The sequence below is a fragment of the Heteronotia binoei genome, chromosome 21 (genome assembly GCF_032191835.1).
Source record: "Heteronotia binoei isolate CCM8104 ecotype False Entrance Well chromosome 21, APGP_CSIRO_Hbin_v1, whole genome shotgun sequence".
Lineage (NCBI taxonomy): Eukaryota > Metazoa > Chordata > Lepidosauria > Squamata > Gekkonidae > Heteronotia > Heteronotia binoei.
In genome coordinates this window covers 82,089,099-82,111,750 of record NC_083243.1, presented here as the reverse complement: position 1 = coordinate 82,111,750, position 22,652 = coordinate 82,089,099, and the positions used below count along the sequence as shown (strand labels likewise).

The window sequence follows — 22,652 nt, the reverse complement described above, 5'->3', positions numbered from 1 at the left end:
GAGGTCAGAGAATTAGATTCCCTTCTAGAAATGCTTTGGGTTGAAATAGAGGGCCCAAAAGGAAATTTAACTATGGGAGTTTGTTATCGCCCACCAAATCAAAAGATAGAGGACGATTATAATAAGATGGAAGGATTAAAGATAGTGGCTAAACATAAAAACTGTGTCGTAATAGGTGATTTTAACTACCTGCAGATTGATTGGGTCAATATGTGTTCTGGTCGAGAGAAAGAGATTGAGTTTCTTGATGCTCTCAATGACTATGCTATGGAGCAGAGGGTCGCAGAACCTACCAGGGGTGGGGCGATCCTGGATTTGGTCCTAAGTAATGCCCAAGACTTCATGAGAGATGTAAAAGTGATTGCACCGCTTGGGTGCAGTGACCATAATGTTATTGATTTCACCATTTGTATAAATAGAGAGTTGCCCCAAAAGACCAGCACAACCACGTTTAACTTTAAAAGGGGTAAATTCTCTGAGATGAGGAGGCATGTGAAGAGGAAACTGAAAGGAAAGGTAAATACAGTCAAAACCCTTGGGGAAGCGTGAAGGCTATTTAGAACTACAGTCCTAGAAGCTCAGATAAAATATATACCACAAGTTAGGAAAGGCACAAACAGGTATAAGAAAAAGCCTGCATGGTTAACAAACAAAGTAATGGAAGCTGTAAAAGGTAAGAAGGACTCCTTTAAGCGGTGGAAAGCTAGTCCAAGTGAGATTAATAAAAGAGAACACAGGCTGTGGCAAATCAAATACAAGACTGTGATCAGGCAAGCAAAAAGGGACTATGAGGAGCATATTGCAAAAAACATAAAGACCAACAATAAAAATTTCTTCAAATATATTAGAAGCAGGAAACCAGCCAGGGAGGCTGTGGGGCCCTTGGATGACCAAGGGATAAAAGGATTACTGAAGGAGGATAGGGAAATGGCTGAGAAGCTGAATGCATTTTTTGCCTCCGTCTTTACTGTGGAAGATGAGAAGTGTTTGCCCGCTCCAGAACCACTAATTTTGGAAGGGGTGTTGAAAGACCTGAGTCAGATTGAGGTGACAAGAGAGGAGGTCCTACAACTGATTGACAAATTAAAAATTAATGTCACCAGGTTCGGATGCCATACATCCAAGAGTTCTGAAAGAACTCAAAGTTGAACTTGTGGATCTCCTGACAAAAATATGTAATCTTTCATTGAAATCTGACTCCATTCCTGAGGACTGGAAGGTAGCAAATGTCACCCCCATCTTTAAAAAGGGTTCCAGAGGCGATCCAGAAATTACAGGCCAGTCAGTCTGACTTCAATACCTGGAAAGTTGGTAGAAACCATTATCAAGGACAGAATGAGTCGGCACATTAATGAACACGGGTTATTGAGGAAGACTCAGCATGGGTTCTGTAAGGGAAGATCTTGCCTCACTAACCTGTTACATTTCTTTGAGGGGGTGAACAAACATGTGGACAAAGAAGACCCGATAGATATTGTTTACCTTGACTTCCAGAAAGCTTTTGATAAAGTTCCTCATCAAAGGCTCCTAAGAAAGCTCGAGAGTCATGGAATAAAAGGACAGGTCCTCTTATGGATCAAAAACTGGCTAATTAATAGGAAGCAGAGAGTGAGTATAAATGGGCAGTCTTCGGAGTGGAGGATGGTAAGCAGTGGGGTGTTGCAGGGCTCAGTACTGGGTCCCATGCTCTTTAACTTGTTCATAAATGATTTGGAGTTGGGAGTAAGCAGTGAAGTGGCCTAGTTTGCAGATGACACTAAATTGTTCAGGGTGGTGAGAACCAGAGAGGATAGTGAGGCACTCCAAACGGATCTGTTGAGGCTGGGTGAGTGGGCGTCAACGTGGCAGATGAGGTTCAATGTGGCTAAGTGCAAAGTAATGCACATTGGGGCCAAGAATCCCAGCTACAAATACAAGTTGATGGGTTGTGAACTGGCAGAGACTGACCAAGAGAGAGATCTTGGGGTTGTGATAGATAACTCACTGAAAATGTCAAGACAGTGTGTGATTGCAATAAAAAAGGCCAATGCCATGCTGGTAATTATTAGGAAGGTAATTGAAAACAAATCAGCCAGTATCATAATGCCCCTGTATAAATCGATGGTGCGGTCTCATTTGGAATACTGTGTGCAATCCTGGTCACCGCACCTCAAAAAGGATATTATAGCATTGGAAAAAGTCCAGAAAAGGGCAACTAGAATGATTAAAGGGTTGGAGCACTTTCCCTATGAAGAAAGGTTAAAACGCTTGGGGCTCTTTAGCTTGGAGAAACGTCGACTGCGGGGTGACATGATAGAGGTTTACAAGATAATGCATGGGATGGAGAAAGTAGAGAAAGAAGTACTTTTCTCCTTTTTTCACAATACAAAAACTTGTGGGCTTTCGATGAAATTGCTGAGCAGTCAGGTTAAAACTGATAAAAGGAAGTACTTCTTCACCCAAAGGTTGATTAACATGTGCAATTCACTGCCAGAGAAGTTGGTGGCGGCTACAAGCATAGACAGCTTCAAGAGGGGGTTAGATTAAAATATGAAGCAGAGGTCCATCAGTGGCTATTAGCCGCAGTGTGTGTGTGTGTGTGTATATGTATATATATATATATATATATATATATATATATATATATATATATATAATTTTTTTGGCCACTGCTTGACACAGAGTGTTGGACTGGATGGGCCATTGGCCTGATCCAATATGGCTTCTCTTATGTTCTTATGTTCATGAGAGGCAAGCACTTATACCATTCAACCCTCCATCTCACAGATCTTCCTAAAATTATAGAATCAGCATTGCTGTCAGATGGCCATCTAGCCTCCGCTTAAAAACCTTTGAAGGAGATCCTACTACCTCCCCAGGAAACCTGTTCCACTGAGGAACTGCTCTTTCAGGAAGTTCATCTTAATGTTTAGCCAAAACCACTTTTGATTTTTGTTCTATACACTCCAATGATTTAAATTTAAATCCAATGATTTTGGTCTGACCTTCTGAGGCAACAGAAAACAACTCCGCTTGATCCACTATATGATAGTCTTTCAAATACTTGAAAATGGCTATCAAATCAACTCTCTGTCATTTTCTCTCCAGGTTAAATATACCCAGCTCCTTCAACCATTCCTTTTTTTTTTTGTCCCAATGTCCATCACCTGACTCTTACCAACATTGAACTTCATTTGCCACAGTCTTGTTCACTCATAGAATCATAGAGTTGGAAGGAACTCTAGGGTTATCTAGTCCAACTCCCTGCACAATGCAAGAAATTCACAAATATCTCCCCCATACATCCCCAGTGACACCCAGTTTATGGGGGTCCTCTTGGAGCTCTTCACAGTCAGCCTCACAGTCACTATCCTGAATAATTTGGTGTCATCTGCAAACCTGGTCACTACACTGCTCACCCTTAGTTCCAGATCATTTATGAATAAATTAAATACTACCACCCCAATACCAATCCTTGCAGGATCCCACTGCTTACTTTCCTCCATTTTGAGAACTGTCTATTGATTCCTGATCTTTGCTTCTTGTAATTTAACCAGTTTTTAATCCATAAGGGAAGGCTTCCTCTTATTCCATGACTGCTAAATTTAGGGGTCCTTGGTGAGGTACCATATCAAAAGCCTTTTGAAAGTCCAGATATATAATATTTACTGAGTCACTGTTGTCTACATGCTTGATCACTTTCTTAAAAAACTCCAAAAGGTTGATGGGGTAGGACTTCCCTTTGCAGCAGTGGCTATTAGCCACAGTGTGTGTGTATATATAAAATTTTTTGCCACTGTGTGACACAGAGTGTTGGACTGGATGGGCCATTGGCCTGATCCAACATGGCTTCTCTTATGTTCTTATGTTCTAAGCCATGCTGATTTTATCTCTGTGTCTAATAGTTTTGTCTTTACCTATGTGTCTAATACCTATGTGTCTAATAGTTTTGTCTTTAATTACACTTTCTACTAATTTGCCTGGGATAGACGTTAGGCTGAGTGGTCTGTAATTTCTAGGTTTCCTTCTGGATCCCTTTTTAAAAATTGGCATCACATTTGCTAATCTCCAGTCTTCTGGTACAGCAGCTGAATTTAGTGATAGGTTATATATATGATCAGTGATCTCACAAGAACTCTTGGGTGTAGACTTATCAGTTTTTAATTTCCCCAGTAGGTTTAGAATGTCATCTCTGGTCACCTCAATTTGATTCTATGTCTTCTTTAATGTACAACACACCACCAACAACAACCTGTCCCCTCTCTGTCCTGCCTGTTAAGCTTCTACCCAGGAATGACTTTATCCAATAGATTTTCCCCATTCCACCATGTTTCTGTGATACCCATTATATTTAAAATGTCATTGAACACCAAGCACTCCAGCTCCTCCATCTTGGCTCAGAGACTTCTAGCATTGGCATATAGACACCTATGTATTTCCCTCTCTGATAACCCCCTCCTCCTTCAGCCTCCTGGCTGCCATACATGGCCCTCAATTGCCACTGTGCTCTCACTCTCAAGTTCTATGTATCTATCAATATTACCCTGAGTGTCTATGCAATCATTTCTTTGGACTAACTTGTCCTGAACCAGAGGGTCCCCAGCTCCTGTCTGCTCTCTCCCCCGGGATTAGTTTAAAAACTGATCTGACACTTTTTAGTATTAGTCACGAACAACCTGGTTCCCTTTTAGTCCAAGAGATAAGAACACTAAAGTTTTGCAGAGAGTGGCACATACACTAGGTAACATTAACTCATAGGTATATAAGGAAACGAAAACATCAGGGTGCATAAAACACGGATCCTGATGTCTCTACACTAATGCATAGAGTATGGGAAACAAGCAGGAGGAACTTGAAGTCCTAATACGGGAAGGGAACCATGACCTAATAGGCATTACTGAACTTGGTGGGATGACACTCACAATTGGAATATTAGGATGGAGGGGTACAACTCATTTAAAAGGGACAGACAAACAAGAAAGGATGGAGGGATAGCATTATATGTGAAGGAGGTATATACTTATGAGGAAATTCATGAATGTGAACATGGAAGTTCAGTTGAGAGTATCTGGGTAAAAATATAAGGAGTAAGAAATAACAGTGATATTATGATGGGGGTCTGCTATAGACCACTAAGTCAGGCAGAGGACTTAGATGAGATACTCCTATAACAGATTGCAATGTTCTCAAGGAGAAGGGACACAATGATCATGGGAGATTTCACCAGACATCTGTTGGAACTCCAATTATGCTAAAAGGGAAAGGTCAAATAAATTCCTGACTTGTCTTGCTGAGAACTTCATTTTCCAGAGAGTAGAAAAGGAAACAAGGACTTGATTCTCTTGGACTTGGACTATCTTGGACTTGATTCTCATCAACAAGGAAGAACTGGTTGATGAGTTGGAGCACCCTGGGTTGTAGTGGCCATGTGATTTTGGAATTTACAGTCTTGGGGAAGGGAAAAGCTGTATGTAGTCAGACATATAGATTGGACTTCAGGAAAGCAAATTTTGACAAACTTAGAGTAATGCTGGGTAAAACCCCATGGTCAGAAATACTTAAGGGGAAGGGAAGAGGGGTAAGAATGCCTTAAAAGTGAGATATTGAGCCTAAAGAAGCCACAGTGGCTCCATAAACAGCTTTCTAAAGACTTGAGAAATAGTTGGATCTATAACTGGTTGACAGATTGCACCCAAAGAGTGCTTGTGAATGGTTTCTCATTCTCTTGGAGAGGAGTGACAAGTGGAGTGCCTGAAGGATCTGTTCTGGAGCCTGTTTTGTTCAACATCTTTATAAATGATTTAGATGAAGGAATAGAGGAAATGCTTATTAAATCTGCAGATGATACTAAATTGGAGGGCTCGTAAATACAGTAGAAGACAGAAACAGGATAATCTTAACAGGCTGGAAAACTGGGCTAAAACCAATAAAATGAATTTTAACAGGGATAAACGTAGAGTTCTGCATTTAGGTAGGAAAAATCCAATGTATGGTTATAGGATGGGGGAGACTTGTCTTAGCAGCAGTATGTGTGAAAAGGATCTAGGGTGATTTTGGACATAGGTATCCTATCAGTGGAGGTGGTTGGATCTAGGAGTGAATGACAATTGACAAAAAAAAAATCACATAGCAAAGTGCCATCTTCATGATATTTGTCTTTTTTTGAATACAATAGACCTTTTTTCTGCCTATGTGGAGGTTGAAGAATGAATGACTTTAAAGCCAGAGGACCTGATTGGAGTATGACACTACAGACCTAGATTTATAGCCTTTCAGAGTCATGGACTAAAAGTCAGTTCATATATTCAGAAGAGAAAAATGACTGTGCCATTTGAGCATGAACAGCGGTGGTCACTGTTTTCATATGGAAAGCTAAGCTATTGGCCTAGCCTTCCTTCTCTGTGTAATCTTTCTTTGTATATTTATGCTGTGGGGTACATTCAAAGACATTATCCCCTATAAGCTCACAGGCCCACTTGAAGTTTGAATCAGCTCTCACTACATGGCCTTCACACAAATCATCTACCTGGCAAGGTTAAAATTCTTTTTCATTATTGTTGTATTATCCAACAAACCACATTCTTCATCCTTCCCAATAATCCCTTTCAATGCCCAGAAATGTTATTCCTGGGATCTTAGAACTCATGAAGACAAACGCCTTCATAAACTGAGGGGGGAGGGATGCAGTGAGAAGGGAGGGAAGGGGTTGAAAGTGATCCTCTTCTCTTCTGTCAGTAGAACTATGCTGATACTAGAGGGAGAAAGGGTGATTTCTTCCCTCCTCACTGTAGCCCTAACCCACCTAGCTGATCATTCACATCAGTCTCTTGAATTAAAAATAATAGAGATAAAGAGACTGTTATAAGAAGAGGAATTTGGAGAAAATTAACGTTCTCCTGTAGTCAGTTGTGTATAAGTCCTTATCATTATTAATTTAATAAAACATAGCCTGAAGCAAAAAAAAGTGTAAATAAAACAAGGAGTATCTTCACTGCCCAGTCCCTTTATTTCAGTGTACTACTATCTCAGGAATCCTTTCCCAGGCTTCGGGAAACTGCACCCAGTACCCTTCTCTATGGGCATTTCCAAGATCAAATAGGTAAAGGTATAGGGTTGCCAAGTCCAATTTAAGAAATATCTGGGCACTTGGGGGTGGAGCCAAGATCAAGGCTGTGACAAGCATAATTGAACTCCAAAGGGAGTTCTGGCCATCACATTTAAAGGGACAGCATGTTTGTTAACAAACAAAGTAATGGAAGCTGTAAAAGGTAAGAAGGACTCCTTTAAGCGGTGGAAAACCAGTCCAAGTGAGATTAGTAAAAGGGAACACAGGCTGTGGCAAATCAAATGCAAGACTGTGATCAGGCAGGCAAAAAGGGACTATGAGGAGCATATTGCAAAAAACATAAAGACCAACAATAAAACTTTCTTCAAATATATTAGAAGTAGGAAACCAGCCAGGGAGGCAGTGGGGCCCTTGGATGACCATGGGGTAAAAGGATTACTGAAGGAGGATAGGGAAATGGCTGAGAAGCTAAATGAATTTTTTGCCTCCGTCTTCACTGTAGAAGACGAGAACTTTTTGCCCGCCCCAGAACCACTAATTTTGGAAGGGGTGTTGAAAGACCTGAGTCAGATTGAGGTGACAAATGAGGAGGTCCTACAACTGATAGACAAATTAAAAACTAATAAGTCACCGGGTCCGGATGGCATACATCCGAGAGTTCTGAAGGAACTCAAAGTTGAACTTGTGGATCTTCTAACAAAAATCTGTAATCTTTCATTGAAATCTGCCTCCGTTCCTGAGGCCTGGAAGGTAGCAAATGTCACCCCCATCTTTAAAAAAGGTTCCAGAGGAGATCCGGGAAATAACAGGCCAGTCAGTCTGACTTCAATACCGGGAAGGTTGGTAGAAACCATTTTCAAGGACAGAATGAGTAGGCACATTGATGAACACGGGTTATTGAGGAAGACTCAGCATGGGTTCTGCAAGGGAAGATCTTGCCTCACTAACCTGTTGCATTTCTTTGAGGGGGTGAACAAACATGTGGACAAAGGAGACCCGATAGATGTTGTTTACCTTGACTTCCAGAAAGCTTTTGATAAAGTTCCTCATCAAAGGCTCCTTAGAAAGCTTGAGAATCATGGAGTAAAAGGACAGGTCCTCTTGTGGATCAAAAACTGGCTGAGTAATAGGAAGCAGAGAGTGAGTATAAATGGGCAGTCTTTGCAGTGGAGGACGGTAAGCAGTGGGGTGCCACAGGGCTCGGTACTGGGTCCCATGCTCTTTAACTTGTTCATAAATGATTTAGAGTTGGGAGTGAGCAGTGAAGTGGCCAAGTTTGCGGATGACACTAAATTGTTCAGGGTGGTGAGAACCAGAAAGGATTGTGAGGAACTCCAAAGGGATCTGTTGAGGCTGGGTGAGTGGGCGTCAACGTGGCAGATGCGGTTCAATGTGGCCAAGTGCAAAGTAATGCACATTGGGGCTAAGAATCCCAGCTACAAATACAAGTTGATGGGGTGTGAACTGGCAGAGACTGATCAAGAGAGAGATCTTGGGGTCATGATAGATAAATCACTGAAAGTGTCAAGACAGTGTGTGTTTGCAATAAAAAAGGCCAATGCCATGCTGGGAATTATTAGGAAGGGAATTGAAAACAAATCAGCCAGTATCATAATGCCCCTGTATAAATCGATGGTGCGGTCTCATTTGGAGTACTGTGTGCAGTTCTGGTCGCCGCACCTCAAAAAGGATATTATAGCTTTAGAGAAGGTGCAGAGAAGGGCAACTAGAATGATTAAAGGGCTGGAGCACTTTCCCTATGAAGAAAGGTTGAAACGCTTGGGACTCTTTAGCTTGGAGAAACGTCGACTGCGGGGTGACATGATAGAGGTTTACAAGATAATGCATGGAATGGAGAAAGTAGAGAAAGAAGTACTTTTCTCCCTTTCTCACAATACAAGAACTCGTGGGCATTCGATGAAATTGCTGAGCAGACAGGTTAAAACGGATAAAAGGAAGTACTTCTTCACCCAAAGGGTGATTAACATGTGGAATTCACTGCCACAGGAGGTGGTGGCGGCCACAAGTATAGCCACCTTCAAGAGGGGTTTAGATAAAAATATGGAGCACAGGTCCATCAGTGGCTATTAGCCACAGTGTATGTGTGTATATAACATTTTTTGCCACCGTGTGACACAGAGTGTTGGACTTGATGGGCCGTTGGCCTGATCCAACATGGCTTCTCTTATGTTCTTATGTTCTTAGCATACTTTTTCAATGCCTTCCTTCCATAGGAAATAATGAAGGATAAGGGCACCTTCTTTTGGGGTTCATAGAATTGGACTCCCTGGACCAATCATTTTGAAACTTGGGAGATATTTTGGGGAGAGGCACTAGACGCTGTGCTGAAAATTTGGTGCCTCTAACTCAAAAAACAGCCCCCCCCCCAGAGCCACAGATATCCGCAGATCAATTCTCCATTATTTTCTATGGGAATAAATCTCCATAGGGAATAACAGAGTTCCCAGCAGACATTTCCCTCCTCTCCCCTTGCTTTCTGATGACCCTGAAGCTAGGGGAGGGCCTCCAAACCGGGGGATCCCCTGCCCCCACCTGGGGATTGGCAACCCTATAAAGGTAGAATTACAGAAGGTATAGATAAAGGTAGGATTACAGAAGGTATGTAGACTATACCTTATTTTATGATTCTGCAAATGTTATCAGAGCATTTAGTTCCAAATAATCCCAGAGTAATCATAGATGGAAGTGCAGGTGAAGTGAGTGACTGTGGATTACAGTCGTGGCATGTTGTTGCTTGTACGTTTTATCTGGAAGCCTGTGATCAACAACACCTCCAAGCTTTTATTTATGCAGGGGCCAGATAGTATCATGATGAATAATGGGAAAGACATTGCATAAAAATAACTCATGCCTGCAAAAGAGAAAAGTTATTGGAAAAGATGTGCCTCTCCATTAAAAATAAAATACCAAAGTTCCAAATGAAAACAATTCCAAAAGCATCATGCTGAGGGAAATTATTACTATAACCCTGTCTGGCCAGCCAAAGTGACCCTTAATGCAGAAGGTTTTAAGATGGTAATTTAAAATGGCAATAACAAAAGACATTTGACTCTGTTTCTGAATTATGGTTGCCACATAAAAGCTATTTTTAATCTCTCAACATGCTGCTTCTTACTCATTTGTTTAGTCACCATGTGGGAAAGTCCATTTTTTCCCTCCATCCCAAATAAAAATTTTCCTTTCCTGACATTTCTGGAACTGTAGACGAAATCACTCTAATGAATGGATATCAATCTGAACAATTTTTAATGAGAGCTGTCTTTTGGGCTGTTTTTCTTGCTTTCATTTTGTGTTCTGAGGTCTAGTTGCCTGAAAAAATTATCTCAGCCTGGATGGTTCAGTGAAGATGCAACACTTTCTAACAATGTTTAGTAAGTGTGAACATCTCATAGGGTTATGTATTCCTCCCCTCATCCTTTCTTGTTTGGGCCTTCTACTCCATTCCAGTTTCAGAATTTCTTATGTTTAAGGTTACCTCTGTGTTAATTCTCAGCATGCTTAGCATCGAGTCGCCAACAGGTTGGGGTGGGGGGTGGGGAGGGGAAGAAGCTCTGTCCTTTCAGTGGAGGATTTATATGTGGAAATGTTGTAGCTGTTTATGGCATGGAAGTAAATAACATCATCTGGTAAATAACAGACTTGCCACATCCTGGAAATACTGATCTAATAACCACTGAAAACTAACAATCATTATAGCTATCTCTGTAGTCAAGTGGCAGAGTGGATTGTGCCATTTGTTAAAGCATTCAAAATACTCCACCCAGAGGTATTAATTTCCTGGATATGTAAATATGACTATGTAAGTTAACCAACGAAAAAGAGTGTCCTCCAGAGGCTGTACAGACTAATTATGCATCAGCAGAGATAAAATACTAAGAACAGCTGGAAGTTCATTAAAGAGAGAAAAATAACAGAAGAATATGGGAGATTGTTCTAGTCTCTGACAGCATAATAAATTCTGGAGCAGGGGATGCCCCCCCCTCCAATTTTTCATATTGTCAGGGTTCCTGTATAATTTGAAGAAGAAATTCTCCCAAATGGTTACTGAGCATGTTCCATAAACCCTGACTTGTTTAAGAGTAGTTCAGTATCATAAGGAAAATGGAGATAGGAATGGTAACTGGCCTGCTGAAGCCTCAAACAATTAAGTATGCTTTTCCAATAAATTTTCCCTTTTGCAACTGAACCCCTGATTAAGACCAAGAGAGACTCAGTTTTCCTGATTAATGGCCTATGAAGTGCAGCTCACTATTCCCCAGAAATCTGGATGGAAGACACTAAGAATTCATATGATCAGCCTTAATTTGTGACAGGACTTAGGAGCCAGGTAGGAGGGAATGGTGCTTGCTATAATGAACAGTGGGGGTGGATGGGTGGACTGGTCTTACTCACTATATCATAGTCTGATTGGTTGTCAGCAGGCTTTAAATCTAGGAAGGAATGTTCAGAACAGTAATAAGGGTGGTAATCAGTCTTCTTCCCTCCCAGCTTCCTACGCACAACTTTGGTAATATCTGCACCTTTATCCCTCCCACTTGTAATCTAACTCTAGTCTGGACAATACTTACCTGTTGCTGTTGTCTGAGTTTGTCCAAGTGTGGGTGTTGTATACTTGTAAAGCCTAACACATGTTGGGCAGGGATGCATAGTCAGGTAAATAATAATAATAATAATAATAATAATAATAATAATAATAATAATAATAATAATAATAATAATAATAATAATAATAATAAGAAGAAGAAGAAGAAGAAGAAGAAGAAGGTGGTATTGGATTTATATCCCGCCCTCCATTCCAAAGAGTCTCAGAGCGGCTCACAATCTCCTTTACCTTCCTCCCCCACAACAAACACCCTGTGAGGTGGGTGGGGCTGGAGAGGGCTCTCACAGCAGCTGCCCTTTCAAGGACAACCTCTGCCAGAGCTATGGCTGACCCAAGGCCATGCTAGCAGGTGCAAGTGGAGGAGTGGGGAATCAAACCTGGTTCTCCCAGATAAGAGTCCGCACACTTAACCAGTACACCAAACTGGCTCAAATAAGTTTGAACTGGGCAAAGGGATTGCATTGTGGCTTTGCAAGCTGTGCCCTCAACCAGTTCCACTCTTTGTTAGGGTTGCCAAGTCCAATTAAAGAAAAATCTGGGGACTTTGGGGGCGGAGCCAGGAGACTTTGGGGGTGGAGCCAGGAACAAGGATGTGACAAACATAATTGAACTCCAAAGGAGTTCTGGCCATCACATTTAAAGGGACGGCACACCTTTTCAATGCTTTCCTTCCATAGGAAATAATGAAGGATAGGGGCACCATCTTTTGGGGCTCATAGAATTGGACCCCCTGGTCCAATCTTCTTGAAACTTGGGGGGTATTTTGGGGAGAGGCACTAGATGTTATACTAAAAATTTGGTGCCTCTACCTCAAAAAATAGCCCCCCCCAGAGCCCCCAATACCCACGGATCAATTCCCTATTATTCCCTATGGGAATCGTTCTCCATAGGGAATAATAGAGTGCCCAGTAGACATTTCCCTCCCCCCCACGCTTTCTAAAGGGGGGGAGGGCCTCCAAACCAGGGAATCCCCTACCCCCTGCCTCTCACACACACAAATACTTACCAGATTGGAGAACTCTACTTGCTGTGAAAACGAAAGAAAAAAAAGGGAGGGGCTGTTCTCCGATTCTCTTCCTGCTTCCTGCCCAGCCTTAAAGGGGCCACACATTTTACAAACGGCTCAGGATCTCAACAATATGAAGCCTGCAGGTCTGTTCTCCCCCCCTCCACCCCCCCACCCCCGCTTCCCGATTTCTGGGGGGTGGGAGATTAGGCTGCGAACCCAGAAGTCCCCCGCCAGAGCGGGGGGGTTGGGAAGCCTACTCTTTGTCCTTGTACTAGGCTCCTGCCTGATGTGATGCCTGTGCTGTGACATTTTAAAAAATTATTTATATACTATTCCTTCCTCCTTTCTCATACTATCCATGAAAGCAAGCTTCTGTACTGGCAAGTTTCTGCCCTACCATAGTGCCTGCTTTCTTGGGTTGTGCTGCCAAATGCCTCCCTTCCTCAAGCTTCCTCTGCATATAAAACTGGGATACATTTCCTCTTGGTGGGGAGATGGATGGGTAGACTATCATTCTAATGAGATTGAAGAAGCAGGCAGGAATGTATTTTCCACAAAAACCAATGGAGATGGAAAGGAATTGAATAACTAAAATGAAAAGTTGTGGCAGAATATGAACTTTCATGAGTCACTGAAGATGTGAGTAGTGAATTATGAAAGCTTATGCTGGAAATGATGTTGTGCACCAGTACAACAGCACTTCCATCCCTGCCTTCAACATTTACTGGGGGTGTCAGGCAGTGGCTTGGTATCCAGATGCAGTCTACTTTCCCCCCCTCATCAATGAAATAATGCATTTTGTTGTTCTACAGTGCAGGCATTGCTAGAAACTAGGGATGTATGTTCAGATATTTCTGGTCTGAAAAAATAACTGAAAAATACCTTATTGCAATTTTCTGGATATATTTTGATGTTCAGATGGTTTCCAGGATTTTCTGGGATGGGTTCCCAAAATGGGTCAATGGGTCCTGTTAGCCAAATTGCCTTTTTTGTGTAAATTTGGGGAATGTTAGTTAGGTGGCAAGATGGCAAAGACAGCACAACTGACCTATGTCTCCCAGGGTTGGTTTACCCAGGAGCCCGTTAATCAATAATGAGAGTTTTAATTAAAGTAAAATTATATTTTATTGGGGGAAACTCAGCATACAAGATAAAAAACATGCATTAACACAAGCAGTTCAGCACTAAGAAAATTAGGTATTTTTGTTTGCATTAGCAGGAGATATCATTGAGGGGTAATACTTTACCTGTTCCTGGAGAGAAGCAGATGTTCAGCAGCAAAGATGGGGGAAGGGGAAGCATGAGATGGCTAACATCACCCACAATAATGGACCCAAACTGATCAGGAATGGGGAGGGCTCTTCTAGCAAAGTAGGGGTCTGAAAAGAGTTACACCTGGATGGCAGAGGGCTCTGCCTTATATAGCCAAATTTATAACCTGAGGCAGGAACCCATGAGGAAGCTTCCTGTCAGATTAATGGTTCCCAAGGTATCTGACAGAAGATACCTGGAGAGTAATAATAGCTTCTCTGAGTGGAACATGTGCTAAAATAAAGAAAACTATGTTGGACAATTTGGAGTCTAATGTTTGCTATTGTGACACCTCTTGGGGAAACATAAGGAAGATAAAGGAGTCAGGTAGAGGGGAGATGGGTGACTGATGGTGAAAGATTGATCCAATGATGATGACAGAAGTGCTTTCCTGAATAGGTGGCAGGAAAAGTATTTTGTTTGTCTGCAAACACTGCAGATGCTCTATAGTCTTAGGCTTGGTAGCTTGTGCTTACATAAGTAAAGTTTATACACCAACACTGAAATGTAGAATGTGGAGTATCAGCAGCTTCTTCATGGCTGCCACAGGAAAATATAATAATAATAATAATAATAATAATAATAATAATAATAATAATAATAATAATAATAATAATAATAATAATAATACATTTTATTTGTATCCCGCCCTCCCCACCTCGGCAGGCTCAGGGCAGCTAACAACATTTCATAAAAACATACAATAATAGATAAAACCTTTGAATTTAACAATATAAAAACATTAAATTTAACAACATTAAAAACCAGTCAATACAGTTAAATAACTTGGTCTGACAGTGCTGATGGTGTTTGACGCTAGTTCTGCCAGTTTATACACAGCGGTATAGGTCTTTAGAGCCGCATTGGCGGATCCTTAACAGCTTTCTTTAGCAGTCCGAGTATGCAAGTTTAAAGAGGGTGGTCTTGCAGGCCCTGCGGAACTGATCGAGGTTCCGCAGGGCCCGCACCTCCTCAGGGAGTTGGTTCCATAGGGCAGGGGCCACGATTGAAAAGGCCCGTGCTCTAGTATTCTGATGTTTGATCTCTTTCGGCCCAGGGATAGTCATTAGATTTTTCCCGGCTGACCTCAGTGCTCTCTGGGGTTCATATGGGGAAAGACGGTCCCTCAGGTAGGCGGGTCCTCGGCCATATAAGGCTTTAAAGGTAGTGACCAACACTTTGTACTGGACCCAGTACAAAATATGTTGTCCTTTTTGAAAACCTCCAGGAGCATGACTTCCTCTTGGTCTGTTGCTGTTTGTGTCTCCAGGAAGATGGGGTTGCAGTTGTTTGTCTCCAGTGATTATACAGCCAAGGAGCTGAAGTGCAATCTGGGGTCCTCATAGTTCGATGGGCAAGAGCTACCAGCTGTGTAATAATCCAAGCAGGAGTGCTCTGAGACTGGCTTGGCTCAGCATGGCAACAATCCATAAGGGCTAACTGCCTGTAATTGGTATGGCACAGATGCTAATCTAGATACAGTCCATTAGAGTCCAGTGTAAACATAGAGGTTTATTGAAAATCATAGTCCTTGGGCAATAGTCTCAAAAAAAATCTGGAATATTTGGTAGTGATTGGAAATATCAGGAGCCAGGATTTTAAGGCTTCCAGGACTGTTCTTTATTTAATTGCGCTGTGTGTCTGTGTCGGTGTCTTCATGCCAGGGCTTGGTATTGGCTTGCCAGAATGGTTTGGCTTGGATTCTGTGCTTTGAAATTATTCTGTTGATCTTGCAAGTTGCAACATTGTGTTCTTTGCTCAAATTGGTTTGTGTTAGACCACTTCCCCACAAGCCTTGTCCTGGTCTCAAGCGCCTCTTCTCTGCGGGGCTTCTGCTTGATTTCGCATAAGCTGCCCCAGGGCTACAACTCACTCTGCCTCTTTCATGCAGCAAGCAGGATCCTCTAAAAACAATTTCTGCTTGCCGCATGAAAGAGGTGGAGCAAATTGCAGCACCAGGGCACCTTGTACAAAATTGGACAGAAGCCCTGTGGAGAAGAGGAGCATTAGACTGGGTCAAGGCTTGTGGGGAATTGGTCTTAGATTCTCAGATTTAACATTATCTTGGATTCTCTGATTTGAGTTTTGTTGGGTTTGCAACAACTTCTTTGTTCAGTTGGTTTGGTTTGCTTCTCTGATAGACATTGGCTTGGTCTCTGATTTGACATTTGTTGTGTAAGATTTGCCACAGTGTCCCATGCTTCTGCTGAGATCCCCAAGTTCTTCACTAGTTCTTTGGGCTTGCTGGTTCCGCTTGCATTGGGAGGCTTTGGGCCAGTAGTTGTTTTGCTAACTCTTTTGTGTTTTTTAGGGTTTGTAGAATCTTTTAGGCTCAAGTGCCGTGGAGAAAGTTTTCCTTCCAGACATTTCGTTCTCAGCTGTGGAGAACATCCTCAGTGGCGTTGCAGCCGGAGCAGGCGCTCTGACCTTCTTGGCTGCTGTGCATTGAGTGGGGCCAGGGCTGCTGGAGAGCTGCTATTTCTAGGCTGGAGGGGGTGTGGTGAAAGGGCAATTGGTTTGTGGATGTGCCCATTGTTTGGTGGGGCTTCCTGGAAGGGTAGTGATAAGGAAACTGGCTGTTGAATGTGACCATTGTTCTGTGTTAATTGCTGGGAGGGTTGGAAGGGGTGTGAAGATAAGGAAGATGGTTGTTGACTGTGTTGATTGTTCTGTGGAATGTACTGGTTGTTCTGTGACTTTCTGCAATTTATAGTCTGTACCCCAGTTTCCTTATCACTACTTTTCCAGGAAGCCCCACCAAACAATGGGCACATCCATAAACCAATTGCCCTTTCACCACACCCCCTCCAGCCTAGAAATAGCAGCTCTCCAGCAGCCCTGGCCCCACTCAATGCACAACAACCAAGAAGGTCAGAGCGCCTGCTCCGGCTGCAACGCCACTGAGGATGTTCTCCGCAGCTGAGAATGAAATGTCTGGAAGGAAAACTTTCTCCAGTGGAAAAGTTCTCTATAGGGAATACTGGTGCCAAATAACATTAGAAATCCCTCTAGACCCCAGATCTTAATAATAAAATGGTATTTGGGACCCAAATAACTAGGAATACTGATACTTTTGGTTGTGCAGTATCCAGATTTGCAAAGAAAAGTTTTTTCCATGGTGCCAGCCTTCACTCTATGAGAGTTTCCTTGTGAAATTTTCTTCTAATTTTAAGACAAGTGGGAATGCACAAGTAACATGATTCTAAATGTGTTGTGCTTTGTATATCCATTGATGGAAAGGAAATATGTATTTTAAATATAGTAACAAATAATATTATCAGGTACCACTATTGCTAGAATGTTGAATAGGCCTACTCTTTTGTTAACTCAGTTCAAGTGGAGATTTGCCATTTATTTCAACAGGATGTGGATGGCACACTTAATATGTGGGTGTACATATATGGAAATAGAATATTGACATGTGATTCCTTGTTTTTTGTTTGATATGCATGGTAGATCTTTACCTAGGTGGTTTAGATATTTCTCATGCTTTCTGGTTATGCATCACAATTACGCCCAGCCTGGCTGGTGTTGCAGTAATTAAAAGCTTGTTTGCTAGCTTTGATGAAGTGCTTGTGATGTCATAAAAGGTAAATAGCTCTCCTTTGTGCACTAAGTGATCTTCAGCCATCTTCTCTGGAGATTTATGAGGTGGAATGGGGATTTGTGATGCCTGTTCTCATACTGGTGTTTGGCTGGTAGAGCATCAGTCATCATGGCTGTCATATATATGTGTCACAGCATCAGCAGCCACAAAAGTGGAAGGAAGATGGTGTAATCTTGTTTGAACATAGTGTTACTATAACACTTGTGTAACAGGGATATAAGGAAACCATATGGAAAATTCTGTTGTTCAGTATCTGGATGTATGTCATTCTGTACAAAAGAGGGAAGTAGCCTGCCCATTATCATCAACAAAACTCATGATTGGCAATATTTTCTGTCATACTACTTATTAACTTATTAGGTTCAAGCAAATTACTAAAGTATAAAAAGCTAGAAACCTATTTGAACAGGTGCAAAAATCTATCATAAATAACATAAAAATTCAGAGCTAAAAGAGAGATAGGTCTGTTAAAAGAGGTAATGTTAAATATTGTAACTCTGCATGCACGAGGATCTGGGAAGGAAAAGGTTAAGTGAATTCTCTTGCTTGGTACACTTGACAGTTGGCCCCACTCGCTCCTTGGTTAGATGTACAACTTCTTTTTTAAATTCTGTTTTTAATTTTAATTTTCCAACATTCTCAACAAAGCTGTAAATCACATATATCAAACAGCAATTAATCTCATATTTAAAATTAGGGCTTTTTTTGAGCAGGAATGCACAGGAACACAATTCTGGCTGGTTTGGTATCAGGGTGTGTGACCTAATATGCAAATGAGTTCCTGCTGGGCTTTTTCTACAAAAAGGTCCTGTTTAAAACCTATCACCAAATTGAAATTTGATAATAAACTTTCCTAGGATCAGTATATCTTATATCTAATAATTATCCTTATAGCTAATTTAATAATTTACTGCAGTCCTTATATTCTTATATCTAAATTGCACCATACAACTATAAATTGCACTTAATTATGCTTGTACATATACAGCTCAATATTTCTCAAATGTGATGTATTTAAACATCCATAGCTTTCTTCAGCCAATCTCATCTCATATTCAAATAATTAGAAATATATCAGATTTTGGTAATATTTATTCTTAGGTAGGATATCAAGGTCTGTTAAATAGGTGTCAATTGGAAACCATAACTCCTGTTGCTTGCCTTTCTGTTTAATGTTATATGGGACCTCTCTTCTCTCTTTTACCTGGGCTTGGAGCTTTAACAAATTTAATTTTGTGAAGTTAATCTGGTCACAATAAGTGAAATGTATGTACATGAACATGTTGTGTAAGGTGTACTTCTATTTTTGAAGTAAAATTTCTTTCTCGTGTTATCATCTGAACAGCATTTCCCCCTTAATTTGGAAAAGTGAAGGGTCAGGGATATTGTGTAAAGCTTTTGTGCTTCCAAGGCATTTTTTTTTACACTGAACCCAATAAACGTCTCCATATGATCTATATTTTGGAGCAAAGGAAAAATTCAAAGATTTCTCAGCTTAGAACCTAATTACATCCAATGGTCATGTGATACAGAGTATCTACACCACCTGCACCACAGCTGCATACTCTATCAGGTTTCTTAAGTTACCTCCCTTGCAAAACTCTAAGGCATTAAGACATTGAGCAGTAATTGGTAAATTCTCCGGGTGGAAGAATACCAGCAAATTGAGTAGAACAAACATGTCATGTTCTACAGATTGTACTGTTATAATCATACTTAAATAGATGTTACTTAATCATTCCTGTAGCTTGCTATCTGGTAACTAATGAAAGGTGTCCAAGGAAAGACTGAGGAGTTGGAGTCAATGTTCAGCAAGTTTATCAAGTGGGAAAACTCTCTGACTATGCCAAGATAGCCCTTTTGGATGTTGGAGTGTATAATTTTAACTTATTTATTTTATTTATTTATATTAGGATTTATACCCCGCCCTTCTCACCTAAGTGTCTCAGGGCGGCTTACAGCATAATAATTCAAACACTTCAGTTTAAAACATTTAAAAATACAATTAAAATACAATTAAACCATAAATTAATAAAAACAAGATAGAATAAAACCGGCGGTCTATAGATGCATTTTGTTCCATCCAAGATATTTTCATTGTCAGTTAATGTTATAGGCCTGCCGGAAGAGGGCTGTCTTACAGGCCCTGCGGAATTGCCCTAGATCCCGCAGGGCCCGCACCTCTTCCGGCAGCTGGTTCCACCAATAAGGTGCCGTTATTGAGAAGGCCCGATCCCTGGTGGATTTTAGACGGGCCTCCTTTGGCCCGGGGACTACCAACAGGTTTTGTGAACCTGAGCGTAGTACTCTCTGGGGAACGTGTGGGGAGAGACGGTCCCTAAGGTAGGCAGGTCCTAGGCCATATAGGGCTTTAATGGAGAAAAACCTTCAACCAAGCCTGATCTTCAGAGATGGTTCCCAGTTTGGCTTGGAGGGCCATCACTACTACATTATTCCAAATTCCAGAGGTGGAACACAGGAATTTAATAATAATTAGATCAAAGGACTCCTGTCTTTTATCAACCCAGATACCAGTCCCATGTAAACTTTGAAAGGCCACCTTGGTACTAAACAGTTTGATGGCAGCTGGGATATACTGAGCCTCAAGTTAATAAAAGAAATGACAGATAATATTTGATGCCACTGTGGTCAATCTTTTAACAATGAACAGCTTACACTGATCAAGTTAATCTCTGGTCAAGCCAACCCCCTAAGTATTTAGAATAGAGGACCTCCTCAATATCATTACCATTAATTGTGGGGTACATGAGATTTGACAATAGTTATATTGGTAAAATAGTTAGGTTGGTAAATAAAATAATTGCTGGCTAGTTCATGAACCTTCAGAATGCATGCAAGATTATCTAGACTAGACTTGTCTTAGCTTGTGATTTCCCAAACCAAAGACTTCGTTAAATTATATTAAAGCACTATGTGTTGCTGTAGCTGCTGCAGTTTCCTTCTTTTATGAATTGGTGGCTCCAACCCAATTTGATTCCTTAGGCCAATTATTGTTGGCTCTGTCAATAATCTTTTTTGGGTCTCTGACAAATGTTTTCCCCACGTGTGCTTCATGGAATCTTTACTATATCACAATCGAACCTGGAGTCTTCTAGATGCAAGCATGCACTCTGCTAGTGAATAATATGTACGTATGTAGTGAAGTACTTGGCAGTCCACGATACATGGCTGATGTGCTATATTCAATTTGGTACGTAAGCTACTTGTTCTGGGTCAGTTATTGGGACATCTGTTGTTGGGACATACACTGTTGTCACCAGGGGTCATTTTGTAGAAAAATAGGTGGTAGAGCTCATCCAGGGATTGTTGTGCAGCTGCACATATTATTCAATGGACAAGAAGGTGGAACTTTCAGAAGGAGGAAGTGGAACTCTCAGAAAAGTTCAGGAGCTGTGCTCCTGTGAGGATTGTGAGGCACTTCAAAGGGATCTGTTGAGGCTGCGTGAGTGGGCGTCAACATGGCAAATGAGGTTCAATGTGGCCAAGTGCAAAGTAATGCACATTGGGGTAAAAAATCCCAGCTACAAATACAAGTTGATAGGGTGTGAACTGGCAGAGACTGACCAAGAGAGAGATCTTGGGGTTGTGGTAGATAACTAATTGAAAATGTCAAGACAGTGTGCGATTGCAATAAAAAAGGCCAATGCCATGTTGGAAATTATTAGGAAGGGAATTGAAAACAAATCAGCCAGTATCATAATGCCCCTGTATAAATTGATGGTGCAGTCTCATTTGGAATACTGTGTACAATTCTGGTCACTGCACCTCAAAAAGGATATTATAGCATTGGAAAAAGTGCAGAAAAGGGCAACTAGAATGATTAAAGGTTTGGAACACTTTCCCTATGAAGAAAGGTTAAAACGCTTGGGGCTCTTTAGCTTGGAGAAACGTCGACTGTGGAATGACATGATAGAGGTTTACAAGATTATGCATGGGATGGAGAAAGTAGAGAAAGAAATACTTTTCTCCCTTTCTCACAATACAAGAACTTGTAGGCATTCAATGAAATTGCTGAGCAGTCGGGTTAGAATGGATAAAAGGAAGTACTTCTTCACCCAAAGCGTGATTAACGTGGAATTCACTGCCACAGGAGTTGGCAGCAGCTACAAGCATAGCCAGCTTCAAGAGGGAATTGAATAAAAATATGGAGCAGAGGTCCATCAGTGGCTATTAGCCACAGCGTATTGTTTGAACTGTCTGAGGCAGTGATGCTCTGTATTCTTGGTGTTTTGGGGGGGCAAAGTGGAAGGGCTTCTAGCCCCACTTGTGAACCTCCTGATGGCACTTAGGGGTTTTTTTTTGCCACTGTGTGACACAGAGGGTGTTTTCGCACTTACGTTTTACTGGCGCGAAGACCCTCCTCACGCCGGCGGATCTGCAGTGATTTCGCACTAGAAGCGCCGGCGCAGCCCATTGCGCCGGCTACTTCCGTCGCTAAGCCAGCGCAAACGGAAACCGCCAAGAAGCAGGAAAACGTTTGCGCTGGCTTAGCGACGGAAGTAGCCGGCTCTTTGGGCTGCGCCGGCGCTTCTAGTGCGAAATCACTGCAGATCCGCCAGCGTGAGGAGGGTCTTCGCGCCAGTAAAACGTAAGTGCGAAAACACCCAGAGTGTTGGACTGGATGGGCCATTGGCTTGATCCAGCATGGCTTCTCTTATGTGAGCTCCCACTGAATCTGAGACCTGGTTGTCACTGATAAAATAGATATAGATGTTTTGTTATGAGAAGAGTCAGATATGCATAAAAGTCTTGCATTTCTATTTGGAGCAGGGATGGACCAGGAGGAAAAATCATCCCTGGAAGTGCCCCCTCCAATTGAGGGGAGTAAGAGGGAGAGATGCAAGCCAGGCCCCTGATGAGAGGGAGTAAGCTCATTGTATTTTCTGCCCAGCTCACACCTATCTGAACAGGGCAGAAGCTGATGGCTCATGGGTGTGGTGGCTCCTGCCCTCTTTACAGGGACTACCAGGTTGCAGTAGTGATAACTCCTTAGCACTTTGTGTAATACAGCCCTGGGTTTGGGGCAGCCCTGGCA

At 41.7% G+C, this 22,652-nt stretch overlaps 1 protein-coding gene across 1 annotated transcript in view; it reads left to right on the top strand.

The window, feature by feature from the left end:
• Positions 1–22,652, top strand: part of LOC132589890 (cytosolic phospholipase A2 epsilon-like) — an 84,289-nt gene that overhangs the window by 11,087 nt on the left and 50,550 nt on the right. The window lies entirely within an intron of this gene.